Below are 14,485 nucleotides of genomic sequence, written 5' to 3' on the forward strand. Positions count from 1 at the left end.
GAAATGGGGGTGTAGCTTGAGATGAGAGGAGGGGATAGGTGAGAGGAAGAACAGGTTAGGGAGGTGGGGATGAGTAGTTGTTTAGTGCGAACTGAGCGTAGATGTTCTGTAAAGTGGTCCCCAAGCCTCTGCTTGGTTTCCCCCGATGTAGAGGAGGCCACAACGGGTACAGTAGATGCAGTATACCATATTAGTTGCTGCATTCCCCATACAGATGGCCTATAAACCCTACTCTATTTCCTGTCCTGCAGGTCTGATCAGTACCCCTCCACTGACCCCCCCGCTTATGTGCGTAGGCGAACTCATCCTCACCCTCAACAACTTCTTTATCAGCTTCTCCCACACCCGACAGCCGAAGAGAGTGGCCGTGGGTACCCGCATGGGCCCAATCCATGCCTGCCTCTTTGTTGGAACAATCCCTCTTCCATACCTACATGGCCCTGAACCCCACCTCTTCCTCTGGGACATGGATGACTGTATTGGCGCTGCCTTGTGCTCCCATGAGGAGCTCGAGCAGTTCGTTCACTTCACCAACAGTGACTACCCCAACCTTAAGTTCACCTGGACCATCTCTAACACCTCTCTCCTATTCCTGGGCCTCTGTTTCCGTCTTGGGCAACCATCTAGAAACCGATATCCATTTCAAGCCCACTGACTCCCACAGCTACCTAGAATACACCTCCTCCCACCCACTATCCTGCAAAAATGCCATCTCCTATTCCCAATTCCTTCACCTCTGCCGCATCTGCTCCCAGGGTTCCACTCCCATATATCTCAGATGTCCTTGTTTTTCAAGGACCGCAACCTCACCCCCCACTTCCCCACCACAGTAATCGAGAATGCCCTTGACTGTGTCTCCTGCATTTTTCCACAACTCCTCCCTCACAGCCCGTCCCTGCAATAACAACCGGAAAAGAATACCCCTCATCCTCACATACCACTCCACCAATCTCCGGATTCAACGCATCATCCTCTGACACTTCTGCCGTCAGCAATTCGACCCCACCATCAAAGACACTTTCCCCTCCCCACCCTTGTCTGCCTTCCGGAGGGACCGCTCTCTCCGTGACTCCCTTGTCCGCTCCACACTCCCCTCCAGCCCCACCACACCTGGCACTTTCACCTGCACCTGTAGGAAGTGCTGCACCTGCCCCCACACCACCTCCCTCGCCCCCATCCCAGGCCCCAAGAAGACTTTTCACATCAAGCAGATGTTCAAGTGCACATCTGCTAATGTGGTATACTGCATCCCCTGTAGCTGTTGTGGCCTCCTCTACGTCGGGGAAACCAAGCAGAGGCTTGGGGACGGCTTTGCAGAACACCTACGCTCGGTTCGCAATAAACAACTGCACCTCCCAGTCACGAACCATTTCAACTCCCCGTCCCATTCCTCAGACGACTGGGCCTCCTGCAGTGCCACAACGATGCCACCCGAAGGTTGCAGGAACAGCAACTCATATTCTGCCTGGGAATCCTGCAGCCCAATGGTGTCAGTGTGGATTTCACAAGCTTCAAAATCTTCCCTCCGCCAACTGCATCCCAAAATTAGCCCAGCTCGTCCCTGCCTCCCTAACCTATTCTTCCTCTCTCCTATCTCCTCCTCCCACCTCAAGCTGCATCCCCATTTCCTGCCTACTAACCTCATCCCACCCCCTTGACCTGTTCGTCCTCCCTGGACTGACCTATCTCCTCCCTACCTACCCACCTACACTCACCTTTACCTGCTCCATGCCCGCCTCTTTAACTTGTCTGTCTCCTCTCCACTTATCTTCCCCCTCCATCTTCAATCTGTTTCCCCCCCCTCCCTATTTAGTTCAGGATCCTGTTTCCCTCCCCCATTTCTGATGAAGGGTCCAGGCCCGAAACATCAGCTTTCCTGCTCCTGAATGCTGCTTGGCCTGCTGTGTTCATCCAGCTCCACACCTTGTTATCTCGGATTCTCCAGCATCTGCAGTTCCTATTATCTCTTATCCAAGTGTTTGTTTCTCCTGGATTTCTTTCCCAGAGTATGGGATAATAGCAGCTCACACTGCTCTTGCTCACTTCTGTTCTCCCTGATCACCTTTGTCGGTGTTTAATCTCTTCAGTCTCTAATGATGGGTATATTTGATCTCTGTAGTACTTTACTGTTATTTTCTTATACCTTTTTTTTGTCAATAAATTTTCCACTGCTGCCCACCCCCTCACCATGTGCTGCTCTCTTACCAGATTAATTTTTGAATGGTATCTTTCACAGCCAGGAAATATTTTCCCACAAAGAGTGCATTTTTCTTCCATTTCAGACCACCAAATTCTACAGCATTTTTATTCTGTCATTCATTTTGCACTTAGAACATAGAACATAGAACATAGAACAGTACAGCACAGAACAGGCCCTTCAGCCCACAATGTTGTGCCGACCATTGATCCTCATGGATGCACCCTCAAATTTCTGTGACCATATGCATGTCCAGCAGTCTCTTAAATGACCCCAATGACCTTGCTTCCACAACTGCTGCTGGCAACGCATTCCATGCTCTCACAACTCTCTGCGTAAAGAACCTGCCTCTGACATCCCCTCTATACTTTCCACCAACCAGCTTAAAACTATGACCCCTCGTGCTAGCCATTTCTGCCCTGGGAAATAGTCTCTGGCTATCGACTCTATCTATGCCTCTCATTATCTTGTATACCTCAATTAGGTCCCCTCTCCTCCTCCTTTTCTCCAATGAAAAGAGACCGAGCTCAGTCAACCTCTCTTCATAAGATAAGCCCTCCAGTCCAGGCAGCATCCTGGTAAACCTCCTCTGAACCCTCTCCAAAGCATCCACATCTTTCCTATAATAGGGCGCCCAGAACTGGACGCAGTATTCCAAGTGCGGCCTAACCAAAGTTTTATAGAGCTGCAACAAGATCTCACGACTCTTAAACTCAATCCCCCTGTTAATGAAAGCCAAAACACCATATGCTTTCTTAACAACCCTGTCCACTTGGGTGGCCATTTTAAGGGATCTATGTATCTGCACACCAAGATCCCTCTGTTCCTCCACGCTGCCAAGAATCCTATCCTTAATCCTGTACTCAGTTTTCAAATTCGACCTTCCAAAATGCATCACCTCGCATTTATCCAGGTTGAACTCCATCTGCCACCTCTCAGCCCATCTCTGCATCCTGTCAATGTCCCGCTGCAGCCTGCAACAGCCCTCTACACTGTCAACGACACCTCCGACCTTTGTGTCGTCTGCAAACTTGCTGACCCATCCTTCAATTCCCTCGTCCAAGTCATTAATAAAAATTACAAACAGTAGAGGCCCAAGGACAGAGCCCTGTGGAACCCCACTCACCACTGACTTCCAGGCAGAATATTTTCCTTCTACTACCACTCGCTGTCTTCTGTTGGCCAGCCAATTCTGTATCCAAGCAGCTAAGTTCCCCTGTATCCCATTCCTCCTGACCTTCTGAATGAGCCTTCCATGGGGAACCTTATCAATATTGCACTTCTGCAATATTTACTGTGTTTCTCCTTCCGCAGATACCAGCGATCGTTGCCAAAGCCCTGTTGCCTGTGGAGAAGGTGATATTTAACTTTCGTGTGCTGCTGCAGCTTGTATGATGAAGGTGCTCCCACAATGCGGCCATTTGAGAAGTTACAGATCGTTCATCTAGCAATACTGAAGAGCTGATGGTGTACGTCCAAATCAAAAACTATTTGTATTTTTATCATCTTTTCTAATTTCACAAAAATATTGTCAAGAAACTTTTGACGTAAGGCCATATTAGGTCAGGTGACCAAAAAGTTACCAAATTTGCAGGTTTTCCTGACACTCTCTCTCAAGGAACGAAAGCAAACCTAAGAGGTTTATCATGGGACTTCCAGACCATGTTGCCTGGCAACTGTAGAAACAGCCTCCAGTAGTGAAGCAATGATTAAACACACTGTTGGAGTCTGAAACTAAATGAAGTTATCCAAGTCTTGAAGGTTGTGTGATGCAGGGAGATAGGGCTCATCACAGCCGGGAATTTTAAATTGTTGTTTATAAATAGGAGCCTTTGTGGGTCAAGGAGCACAGCAGTGATGGGTGAACAGGTCTTGGTACAAATGAACTTGTGTCCAGCAGAATTTTAGGTATTCTTGAGGTTATAGGGACGTTGAATGTGGGAGGCTGACTGGCGGTGAGTTTGGATAGTTACGTCTAGAGGTAACATAGGAATAGATGAGAGGTTCAGCAGATGAGCTGATACTAAGGTGTCACTGTCAGATCATTTCCACTGAAGTGAAAATAAGTGGTTTTTGTGCAGGGCTCTGCTGTTTACCCTCAACTCACCTCAGGATTTCAGCTGCTTGTGAATTTGTGGATCAAGTCTGTAATAAGATCAGGAACCAAGTGCCTGCCGTGACCCAAACTGGGTGTCACTGAGCAGGTTACTGCTGAGTAAGTGCTGCTTAATACTGCTGTTGACAACACCTTCTATCACTTTACTGATGATAGAGAGTAGACTGCTTGAGGGGAAATTGGTCAGATTGGATTTGCTGTGTTTTTGTGCTGAACAGACCTGGGCGGTTTTCCAAATTGTCAATAGATGCCAGCGCTGTAGCAGGACTGAAACAGTTTGGCTTGGAGGGTAGCAAGCTCGAGAGCACTAGTCATCGGTCCTGTTGCCAGAGTGTTGTTAGTGCCCATAACCTTTGCACATTCATCCATTTATTAACAATTATTTGAAATGAATCAAACTGGATGAAAACTCGTATCTCTGATGTCGGGGACCTCTGGAGAAGGCTAAGATGGATCATCCAGTTGGCACTTCTGCCTGAAGATTGCTGCAGTCTTTTGCATAGATAGGTTGGGCTCCTCTGTCAGTAAGGATGGGGATTTTTGGCATGCTTCCTCCAGTGAGCTGTTTAATTGTCCATCACCATTCATGACTGGGTGTGGCAGAACTGTTGAGCTTACATCTGATCTATTGATTATGGGGTGGCTTCGCTCTAACTCTTGTTGCTTGTGTGATTTGGCATGCAGATAGTCCTGTTTGGTAGTTTTACCAGGTTGTCACCTTATTTTTAAGTATGCCTTGTGCTGTTCTTGGCATGCCCTCCGATACTATCCATTCAACCAGTGTTTGTCCCCTGGATCAATGGCCATGGCTGACTGTAGGATATGCTGGGCCATGAGGTTACAGGTTGTGCTGGAGAAGGTCTGCTGCTGTTGTAGTCTCTCGCAGAGCCTCCTAGATATCTGGTTTTGATTTCCTGTGTCTGTTCTAAGTCTGTCCCTTTCAGCCGAAGTTCGTGCCCCCCAATGCAATGGGGGGTATTCTCAAGTTAAAGATGAGGCTTTGTCTCCACAGGACTGTGCGGCAGTCGCTGTTATCAATCCTGTCATGGACAGATGCCTCTGCAGCTGGGAAATTGGTGACGATGAGATCACTGTTTTCCCCGTTTGGTGCGTCACCACCTACAGTCCCAGCCAAGCAGCTTTGTCCTTTAGGACCCGACCAGCTTGATTGGTAATGCTCCTGCAAGCTACTCCTGATGGTGGACATTGAGTACATTTAGTGCTATTCACAGTCTCAGTGCTTCCTCCAAGTGCTGTTCAACATGGATGAGTTTTTTTAATTAAAATTCACTCTTGGGATGTGGAAATTGCTGGCTGGACCAGTGTTTATTGCTCAGAAGGCAGTTAACAGTCAACCACATCGCTGTGGGTTTGGAGTCACATGTCGTCCAGACCAGGAAAGGATGACAGATTTCCTTCCGGAAAGGACACAAGTGATCCAGATGGGTCTTTCCTGATAATTGGCAATGGTTTCATGGTCATCATTAAACTCTTAATTCCAGACAATTATTTAATTCAAATTCCACCATCTGCCATGGCAGGATGCGACCCGGGCAACATTCTGGGGACCTGGGTTCGCTGGATTAATAATCTAGTGATAATACTGCTGCCGATTTATCAACCGAGGGAGGATAGGACATGGTAATCAGCAGGAGCCATGAGACTTCCAGGCGTCCGAGTCAAAGTCGAGTACTCCCAGGTCAAATAATATGGTCGGAATAGCACTGTGCTGCCACGTCTGCCGTGTCTGTCCTGCTCCTGGGACAGGACATCACTAAGGACAGTGATGGTGACGTGTGGCATTGTTTGTAAGGCATGATTCCATGCATATGATGCTGTTTCTTGACTAGTCTTTGAGTCACTTCTCCAAATGTTGCCGCTAGCCCCCAGATATTAGTAAGCAGGAGTTTGTGGGGTCGATGAGGCTGATTCTGCAGTTGTCTTTCCTAGTGCCTTGATCAATGCCAAGCGGTCCACCCAGTTTCATTGCTTTGTTGAGATTTTGCAGTGATTTGCAACTGAGTGGCTTGCTGAGGTTGGCAAATTTCTTTCCCTGAATGACATTAGACTTTTTTTCTGCCATTAGCAATGGTTCCATGGCAACCAGTAGATTCTTAATTCCAGTTTGTAATTGAATTCAAATTCCACCATTTGCTGAGTTGGGGTTCGAGCCCAGACTTCTGTTGTCCATTATAGTATTCTGGATAAAAGTTAAATTCACCAAGTTTGTTCACTCTTTTTAAATATCACCAACGCAGGCTTTGTTTCTTTGCAAAACACTGTCCATCATCCTGTCTCCTCCATCCTCCCCTTCAACAACAAGTGAGGGAGACACATGGAGTTTGTGCCACTGGATTGTCTCAATCTTAATCAGCCTCCTCCTCCCCCCCCTCCTCCTCCCCCCCCTCCTCCTCCCCCCCCTCCTCCTCCTCCCCCCCCTCCTCCTCCCCCCCCTCCTCCTCCTCCCCCCCTCCTCCTCCTCCCCCCCTCCTCCTCCTCCCCCCCCCTCCTCCTCCTCCCCCCCCTCCTCCTCCTCCCCCCCCTCCTCCTCCTCCCCCCCCTCCTCCTCCTCCCCCCCCTCCTCCTCCTCCCCCCCCTCCTCCTCCTCCCCCCCCTCCTCCTCCTCCCCCCCCTCCTCCTCCTCCCCCCCCTCCTCCTCCTCCTCCTCCTCCCCCTCCTCCTCCTCCTCCCCCTCCTCCTCCTCCTCCCCCTCCTCCTCCAGATATCGGCACTTGTTCTGTCTGCTACCCCCTTCTGGTTATGTCCGTCGCACCCTTTCCTGTTGAAAACCAATATGTGACCTCACTGTCATTGGAAGAATCCCACTCCATCTCCACACTCTGCCTCTTTCCTGCCTGAAACCCATTTAGTTGATGTCCCTCAAGGATCTATCCTTGGCCCATCCTGTTTCTCACCGACATACTGCCAGGAGGTGAGATCCTCCACAAGCACTGTTGGGTTTCGCATGTATTCGACAATGTTCAGATCTAACTCCCCTCCATCACTCACCTTTGCTCCACTGTTACTCAATCATAAAACTGCTTATCATGTTTCCACTACTTGAATAGCTGAAATTTCCTCCAATAACATTTTGTGATCGTTAAACACATTGCCTTCAGTTCTTTATTACAAATTATTTTTCCTTGCTACTGTACTGAATCCATCCCTGTTGCTGGGAACTGTCTGAGGCTGAACTGCACCCTTCTCAATAATGCTCTCATATCTGGCCTCAAGATGAACATCTTACCATACATCTTCTCAATCACAAATGTCAGAAATTTCAATCTCTGAAATGTTCCTTCTCTCCACCTCGCTCTAGCTCACTTGTAACGGAAACCCCTTACCCATGTCTCTGTTGCCTTCAACATGACAATTCCAAAAGAGAACCCTCTATTCTCTGCCTGATCAAGAATCTGTTCCCACGATCGGAAATATCTTCTCAGCATTATCCTGTAAACTCCCTTAAGAATCCTATATTCTTAATTACATCATCTCTGTCTTCAATAATCTGGTCAGTAGATTCCAGACCTGTTTAGTCTTAGCTTAAAAGAGAATCCCTCCAAACCAATGATCATCCTTGTCCATCTTCTCTGAAATGCCTCCAGTGAAGTGATATATTTGCTTGAATAAGTCGACCAAAAAAGCTGCTCACATTCCTCCAGATGTGGCCCTACCAGCAATTTGTACATTTGTCCTAAGACATGTACTCCAAACTCTTATACTACAAATACCTTGACATGAGGGATAACATCGTATTACCCTCCCGGATTGCCTGTTGCAACTGTGTGCTTGCTTCGTGTTTCCTGCACAATTATTCCCAAGTCCTGTTGTGTTACAGTTTTCCACAGTTTTTACCTTTTTAAATAACACTGTATTCTTTGGTCATCTCCTCAAATGAACAACTTCACATTTTCCCACACTTGTACTCCATTTGCCAACTTGTTGCCCATTATCAATATTTCTCCATAAACTGTAACCCTCATGGAACTTGATGACTATCCTTTTTTATGAGATGCTCCCTCATTCTTCTAATTTTTTTTTGTTAGCAGCACTGGGCAAGACGACACGTACGTAATTGCTATCTTTTTAAGGGGCATTCTTTCGAATGACCAGCAGAAGCTTACTGTCCGGTGCTCAGAATCGAGACAACTTGTTCATCAAGTTGCGTTGGGCTGGAAAAGCTAATGTCTCATTGTGGCAGTGCAGCAGCACAGAAGGAAAGAAAAGGAAGCAAATCCTGCTGCCTGTATCTAACTAATTCTTGGGCTTTCTTTGCCATGTGTCAAAGACCGGCTGATCTATTTAGTGACATGAAGTCCCAAGGTGGACACTCCTAGAAGCCAAAATAGATTTCCCCCTGAATCAACTGCTGACCCCCACAAGGGATAATGTGTAGCAGGGACAATGCACAGTTATCCTCAGCCAGGAGGAGGGGATGGTGTGAATTTCTAACCAGACTGATTGGATTTTATGAATTTGTGTTACAGGATATTACAAGTGGACTTTCAGGTGGGAGTCTCCATAATTGTAACACCAAACTCTGACAGAATTACTCAATTCATCAGGACCTGGATATTCACATTGTGTGTGAGTATTGTGTCCCTGCTCATTCCCATTTGCTGTGTAAAATTTCTCTTTTAAATCACCCCATTCTCTCAGTAGATTGTCCCTAAAACTTTCAATATATGTCCTGTAATCCTTTTTGTGATCAGTTGATGAGTGTATGTTTTATCATCCTAATGTAGTATATCTTTTGTAAACACCTCTATCAAAGGTTCCCTCAAAATCCTTTGTGACAAGGAGAACAGTCTGTTTCTCCAAACACCTGATTCCCCAGTAACTGTTTGCTATCAATAAGGCACTCATCCGGATTGTGTTGGAACATTTTCCATTTCCCTGCATCAGTGCAGCTCCAACGATATGAAAGAAAGTGAACATTCTCCAGGCGAAGCATTACCAGAGTGGTGTCCCACCCACCACATTCAACATTCCCCTCTACACCACCGATGCACAGTGGCATCTCTGTGCCATGGGTAAAGTCACCATTGTCCTACCTGACCATAGGGCTGGTTTAACCCGAAGATTACCACACCCCAGGCGAGGGGAGAGGTTGAGAAGGAGAGTCCATCTATTGTAGATGGATATTCTCAATATGTACCAGCAACACCCAAGTCACATGAAAGAATAATGTTTTAAAAACAACCCTAACCATGCAACTAAAAACCCTCTTCCTACAAACCATTCTGTTAAATCTCCTCTGCCCCTTATCAGGGACCCTCCCGTCCTTCAGTGTGTGGGGAATCTTTGGTTTGCACAGACTCAGCTCGTCTCTGTTCCTGTCTGTGACGTCATCATGCTGTGACAATGGCACTGAACTTCACTGTCTGTGAGGGTGGTAGGCACAGAGATCCTCATAGCGTTTAAGGCAAATTTAGATGCACACTTGTGATGCCAATGCAGACAAGTCTATGGGCCAAGTGCTGGAAAATTAGATTAGAATAGTTAGGTAGTTGTTTTTAACTGGCACAGGCTGGATGGGCCACAGAGCCTTTTTCTGGACTGTAGACCTCCGAGACACTTCACATAGGAAGATGCCCAGCAATATTTCAAGCCATTTCAGAAAATGAGATATTAGAATAAATGACACGTGATTGATCAGTCTTTTTGAGAGTAAAGTGATGTTTAGAAGTAAAGCGGTTTACCACGAAATTCTGGAGCCTGAAGCCCAGGAAATTCAAAGTGCCGTCATCAAGTGGACGAATAAAAATGGGGTGTCATCAGAGGGATTGTATTAGAGGAAAGCACATATCATTTGAGATTTGTGAGGCTGGAGAATATTAGACAGGAAGGGTTCTGAGGCTGGAGAAGATTTCAAAAATAGGGAAAAGTGAGTTTGCAGGAGGTTACAGAAATGGTGAGGATTGTGAGGCTGGATTAGATGTCAAACAAAGGGAGGTTTGTGAGGGTAAAACAATTAGAGCTGAGGAGGTTTATATGGGCTGGAGGAATTTACAGAAACAGGAGGGTGTTGAACAAAGAACAAAAATTACTGCACAGGAACAGGCCCTTCGGCCCTCTAACCCTGTGTCAGATCCTCTATCCAAACCCGAGCCCTATTTTCCAATGATCTGTATTCGTCTGCTCTCTGCCCATTCATGTATCTGTCTAGATACATCTTAAATGATGCTATTGTGCCCACCTCTGCCACCTCCGCTGGCAATGTGTTCCAGGCACCCACCACCCACTGTGTAAAGAACTTTCCACACACATACCCCTTAAACTTTTCCCCTCTCACCTTGAAATCTGGAGGAGATTAGAGGTGCGGTTTGTGAGACTGGAGGAATCTACAGAGATGGTGAGAGTTCTGAGGCTAGAGAGGGTTTCCAACGATAGGCAGGTCGTAAGGCTGGAGAGGGATTCCAGCGGTGTGGAGGGTGGTGAGGCTTGAGGTGATGGCTGCAATAGTGCAAGTAGTGAGGCTCAAGGGTCATTCTCATGATAGGGAGGGTAGTGAGGTTTGAGGTATGATTCCTGTGATAGAGAGGGTGGTGAGGCTTCAGGGCAGATAATTGTCTAGACAGCACAGTGGTGTACTTGCAGCACGTGGAGTGCAGCAGTTACAGGAAGTGGTTCACCACCACTTTCTCCAAGTCAAATAAAAATGGGCAATTAGTGGTCTTTGCCCAGATATCCCATAAGTAAATTAGAATTATGATGTGTTTCTAGTTTGGAGAGAGCTAGAAGAAGCTGAGGTAATTCTCCTTGGGGCTGATTATCAATGATTTTGTCGAGTAGTAGATTTGTTTCCAGAATATTAGTTTGCAGAGAGAGAAAAATTATTAACATTGTGGCAATATTTGGTAACCGCAGAATACAAAATTCAGATAGTTGGCAAATAATGCAGGGTGAAAATGTGATGATTACTTGACTAACCAAGTTCCCATGATCTGGAACAGTGCTGAATGGCAGCTGGATGCAAATTTAGCAGTTATTCTCAAGAGATTTAACTTTTCAAGGCATGATCAAGAGCGCGGTGGACAACTGGCAGAGGAATTGGGTCAGATTTGCAGCCCCTCAAGAATGAGAGTGAAGCTTTTGACAGGGTTCCACATGGTAGACGGATGAGTAAAGATAGATCACGTGATTCAGGAAGAGCTTGCTAACTGGAAACAAAATTGGCTTAGTTATAGGTGAGAACGTGATGCTGGAGGATTTTTCAGAGTGGACTTCTGTGACCAGCGGTGCTCCACAGCAATCGGTAAATGGTCCATTTCTTTGTTTCTCATGAAGATAAATGATTTGGATGAGAATTTAAGGGACAAAATTAATAAACTTGCAGATGATACTAGAAATGTTGGTATAGTGGTTAGTGAAGGTTACCTAAGATGACAGTGAGATCTTGATCAATTGGCTCAATGGGTTGAGGAGTGGAGGATGAAGTTCATTTTGAATAAATGTGAGATTTTGGTAAAATGAACAAGGGTAAGACTGACACAAATGCTGAGATTCAGGTACATAATTCTTCGAAGTTTATGTAGACAAGTAGACAGAGTGGTTCATAAGTTGTTGCGCACACTTGCGTTCATTGTTCAGATCTTTGAGTATAGGAGTTGGAGTGTTATGTTGAGGTTGTACAGGACATTGGTGAGGCTTCATTTTTGGTATTGTGTGGGGTTCTGGTCATCCTGTTATAGGAAGGATACTATTATTAAACTGGAGACAAGTCAGAAAAGACTCGCTGGGATGTTGCCAGGAATGGAGGGCTTGATGATCAAAATAGACGGTCAAAACTAGGGCTTTTTCTCACTGGAGTAAAGGAGGTTAAGGGGTAACCTTAGAGGTTTTTAAAATCATGAGGGCACAGATTATGTGAATAGCAAGGGCTTTCCCCTAGGCTGGGGAATTTCAAGACAAGGGGACATATGTGTAAGGTGAGAGGAGGAATACATATTTTTTTTAAAAAAAGACATGAAATACAATTTTTCTTTGGTTCATGTGTGGAACAAAGTTTCAGAGGAGGTGGTGGATGCAGGTGCAGTTGCATTGTTTAAAAGACATTTGAATAATTACATGTTTAAGAAAGGTTTAGAGGGATATCTGCCACATGCAGGCAGATGGGATCAGTTTAAATATAAAACGTATATATTTTATATAAATTTCCAAGTTCTAAGTTGGAGTAAGGCCAACTTTGACCCTATTGGGCAAGAACTTCCAAAAGATGATCAGGAGAGGTAATTCACAGTTAATGGGATGCTTGGAAGGTGGGAGGCCTTCAAAAATAAAAATGAGAGTCCAAAAACAGCATGTTCCTGTTCATGTGAAGGGCAAGGCTGGTAAATGTAGGGGATACTCGTTGACTGGAGAAATTGAGGATCTGGTCAAGAAAAAGAAGGCAGCACATGTCGGGTATTGACAGCAGGAATTGGGTCAGTCCCTCGACGTATAAGGGCAGGAGGAGTACACTCCAAGGGAAATTGAGAGGGTGTAAAGCAGACATGAGCCATCTTTGGCAAATAGGGTTAAGGGGAGTCCCAAGAGATTCTGAAACTACATTTGGGACAAAAAAGCAACGAGGGAGAAAATAGGGCCCCTTTAAAGATCAACAAGGCTGTCTGTATGGAACTGCAGGCTGAGATAGTGAATGAGTATTTCACATTAGTCCTTACTGCAGAGAAGGATATGGAAGTGAGAGAACTTGGAAACATAAATAATGAAATTGTCCATATTACACAGGATTAGGAGGTGGACATCTTAAAATGCATAAAGTTAGGAGATAGGTCCCTGGCATCTGATCAGGTGTTATCCACAAACTCAGGGAGAGGCTAGGGAAATAATTGCTGGACCCTGTGCTGAGATATTTGTATCACTGATAGACACTGGTGAGGTGCCAGAAGACTGCCTGGCGAATGTGTTGCTGTTCTTTAAGAAAGGTGGTAAGGAAAAGCCAGGGAACTATCGACCCCTGAGCCTGATGTCAGTGGTGGGTAAATTGTTGGAGGGGATTCTTTGGGACAGGATTTGTATGCGTTTGGAAAAGCAAGGACTGCTTAGGGATAGTTAACATGGCTTTGTGAGTGAGAAATCTTGTCTCACTAACAATATTGAGGTGTTTTTGTTTGAAGAAGTGACAAAGATTGCTGAAGGCAAAGCAGTGGACATTGTCTATCTGGCTTCAGCAAGGCATTCACCAAAGCTCCACATGACAGACTGGTTAGCAAGCTTCAATCAAATGGAATCCAGGGAGAGTTAGCTATTTGAAACAAAATTGGTTTGAAGGCAGGAGACAAGATCATGGTGGGGTGGGGGGGGGGGGTGTCTATTTTCGGTCTCGAGGACTATGAACAGCAGAGTGCTGCAGGGATTGGTGCTGGTTCCACTGCTTTTTTGTCATTGATACAAATCGTGTGGAATGAATATTGGAGGAATGGTTAGTAAGTGTGCAGATGACTCTAAAATTGTTGTAGTAGACAGCAAAGAAGTTTACCTCCAAGTACAATGGGAATTTAATCAAATGGGTCAATGGGCCAAGGAGTGCCAGAAATGAAAATCAGGGCAGGGCTTAAACACTTAATGAGGAGGCCCTGGGGACTGTTATGCAACAGGGGCTCCTTGGTGCATGTGCACAGTTCCTTGAAGGTGGATTGCAGGTCCACAAGGTAGTGAAGATGATATTTGCTATACTTGCATTTATTGGTCAGTACATTGAGTGTAGGAGTTGGGAGGTCATGTTATGGGCTGAACAAGGCATTGACTATGCTGCTTTTGGAATACTGTGTACAGTTCTGGTCTCTCTGCAATAGGAATGATGCTGTTGAACTGGGCAGGCTGCAGAAAAGATTTACGAGCATGTTGGAAGTTTCAAGCTACAGGGAGAGGCTGAATATGCTGGGGCTATTTTCCCTGGAGCATTGAGGGCTGAGAGGTGACCTTCTAAAAGTTAATAAAATTATGGTGGGCAGAGAGTGAATAACTAAGGTTGTTTTCCCAGTGTAGGGGAGATGAGAACTAAAAACTAGTTTAAGCTGAGAGGGAATGTTTTAAAAGGGAAAGCGGGTGGTGCCTGTGTAGAATGAGCTGCCAGAGGAACTGGTGGAACCTCGTCAATTACCCATCCAGATATCTTTTAATGTTGTATGTGAATAGGGAGGGTTTAGAGGAATATGGGTCAAATG

At 45.9% G+C, this 14,485-nt stretch overlaps 1 long non-coding RNA gene across 1 annotated transcript in view; it reads left to right on the top strand.

Annotated features, from left to right (window-relative positions):
- The window catches only part of LOC132210219 (uncharacterized), a 91,521-nt gene that overhangs the window by 75,913 nt on the left and 1,123 nt on the right, over nucleotides 1-14,485 (top strand). Inside the window, exons 3-4 of the long non-coding RNA XR_009446449.1 lie at nucleotides 3,512-3,666; nucleotides 8,801-8,900. This is a non-coding gene — a long non-coding RNA (uncharacterized LOC132210219). The remainder of the gene's footprint in view (nucleotides 1-3,511; nucleotides 3,667-8,800; nucleotides 8,901-14,485) is intronic.

This window comes from Stegostoma tigrinum, chromosome 11, assembly GCF_030684315.1.
Source record: "Stegostoma tigrinum isolate sSteTig4 chromosome 11, sSteTig4.hap1, whole genome shotgun sequence".
In the NCBI taxonomy this organism is placed as follows: Eukaryota; Metazoa; Chordata; class Chondrichthyes; order Orectolobiformes; family Stegostomatidae; genus Stegostoma; species Stegostoma tigrinum.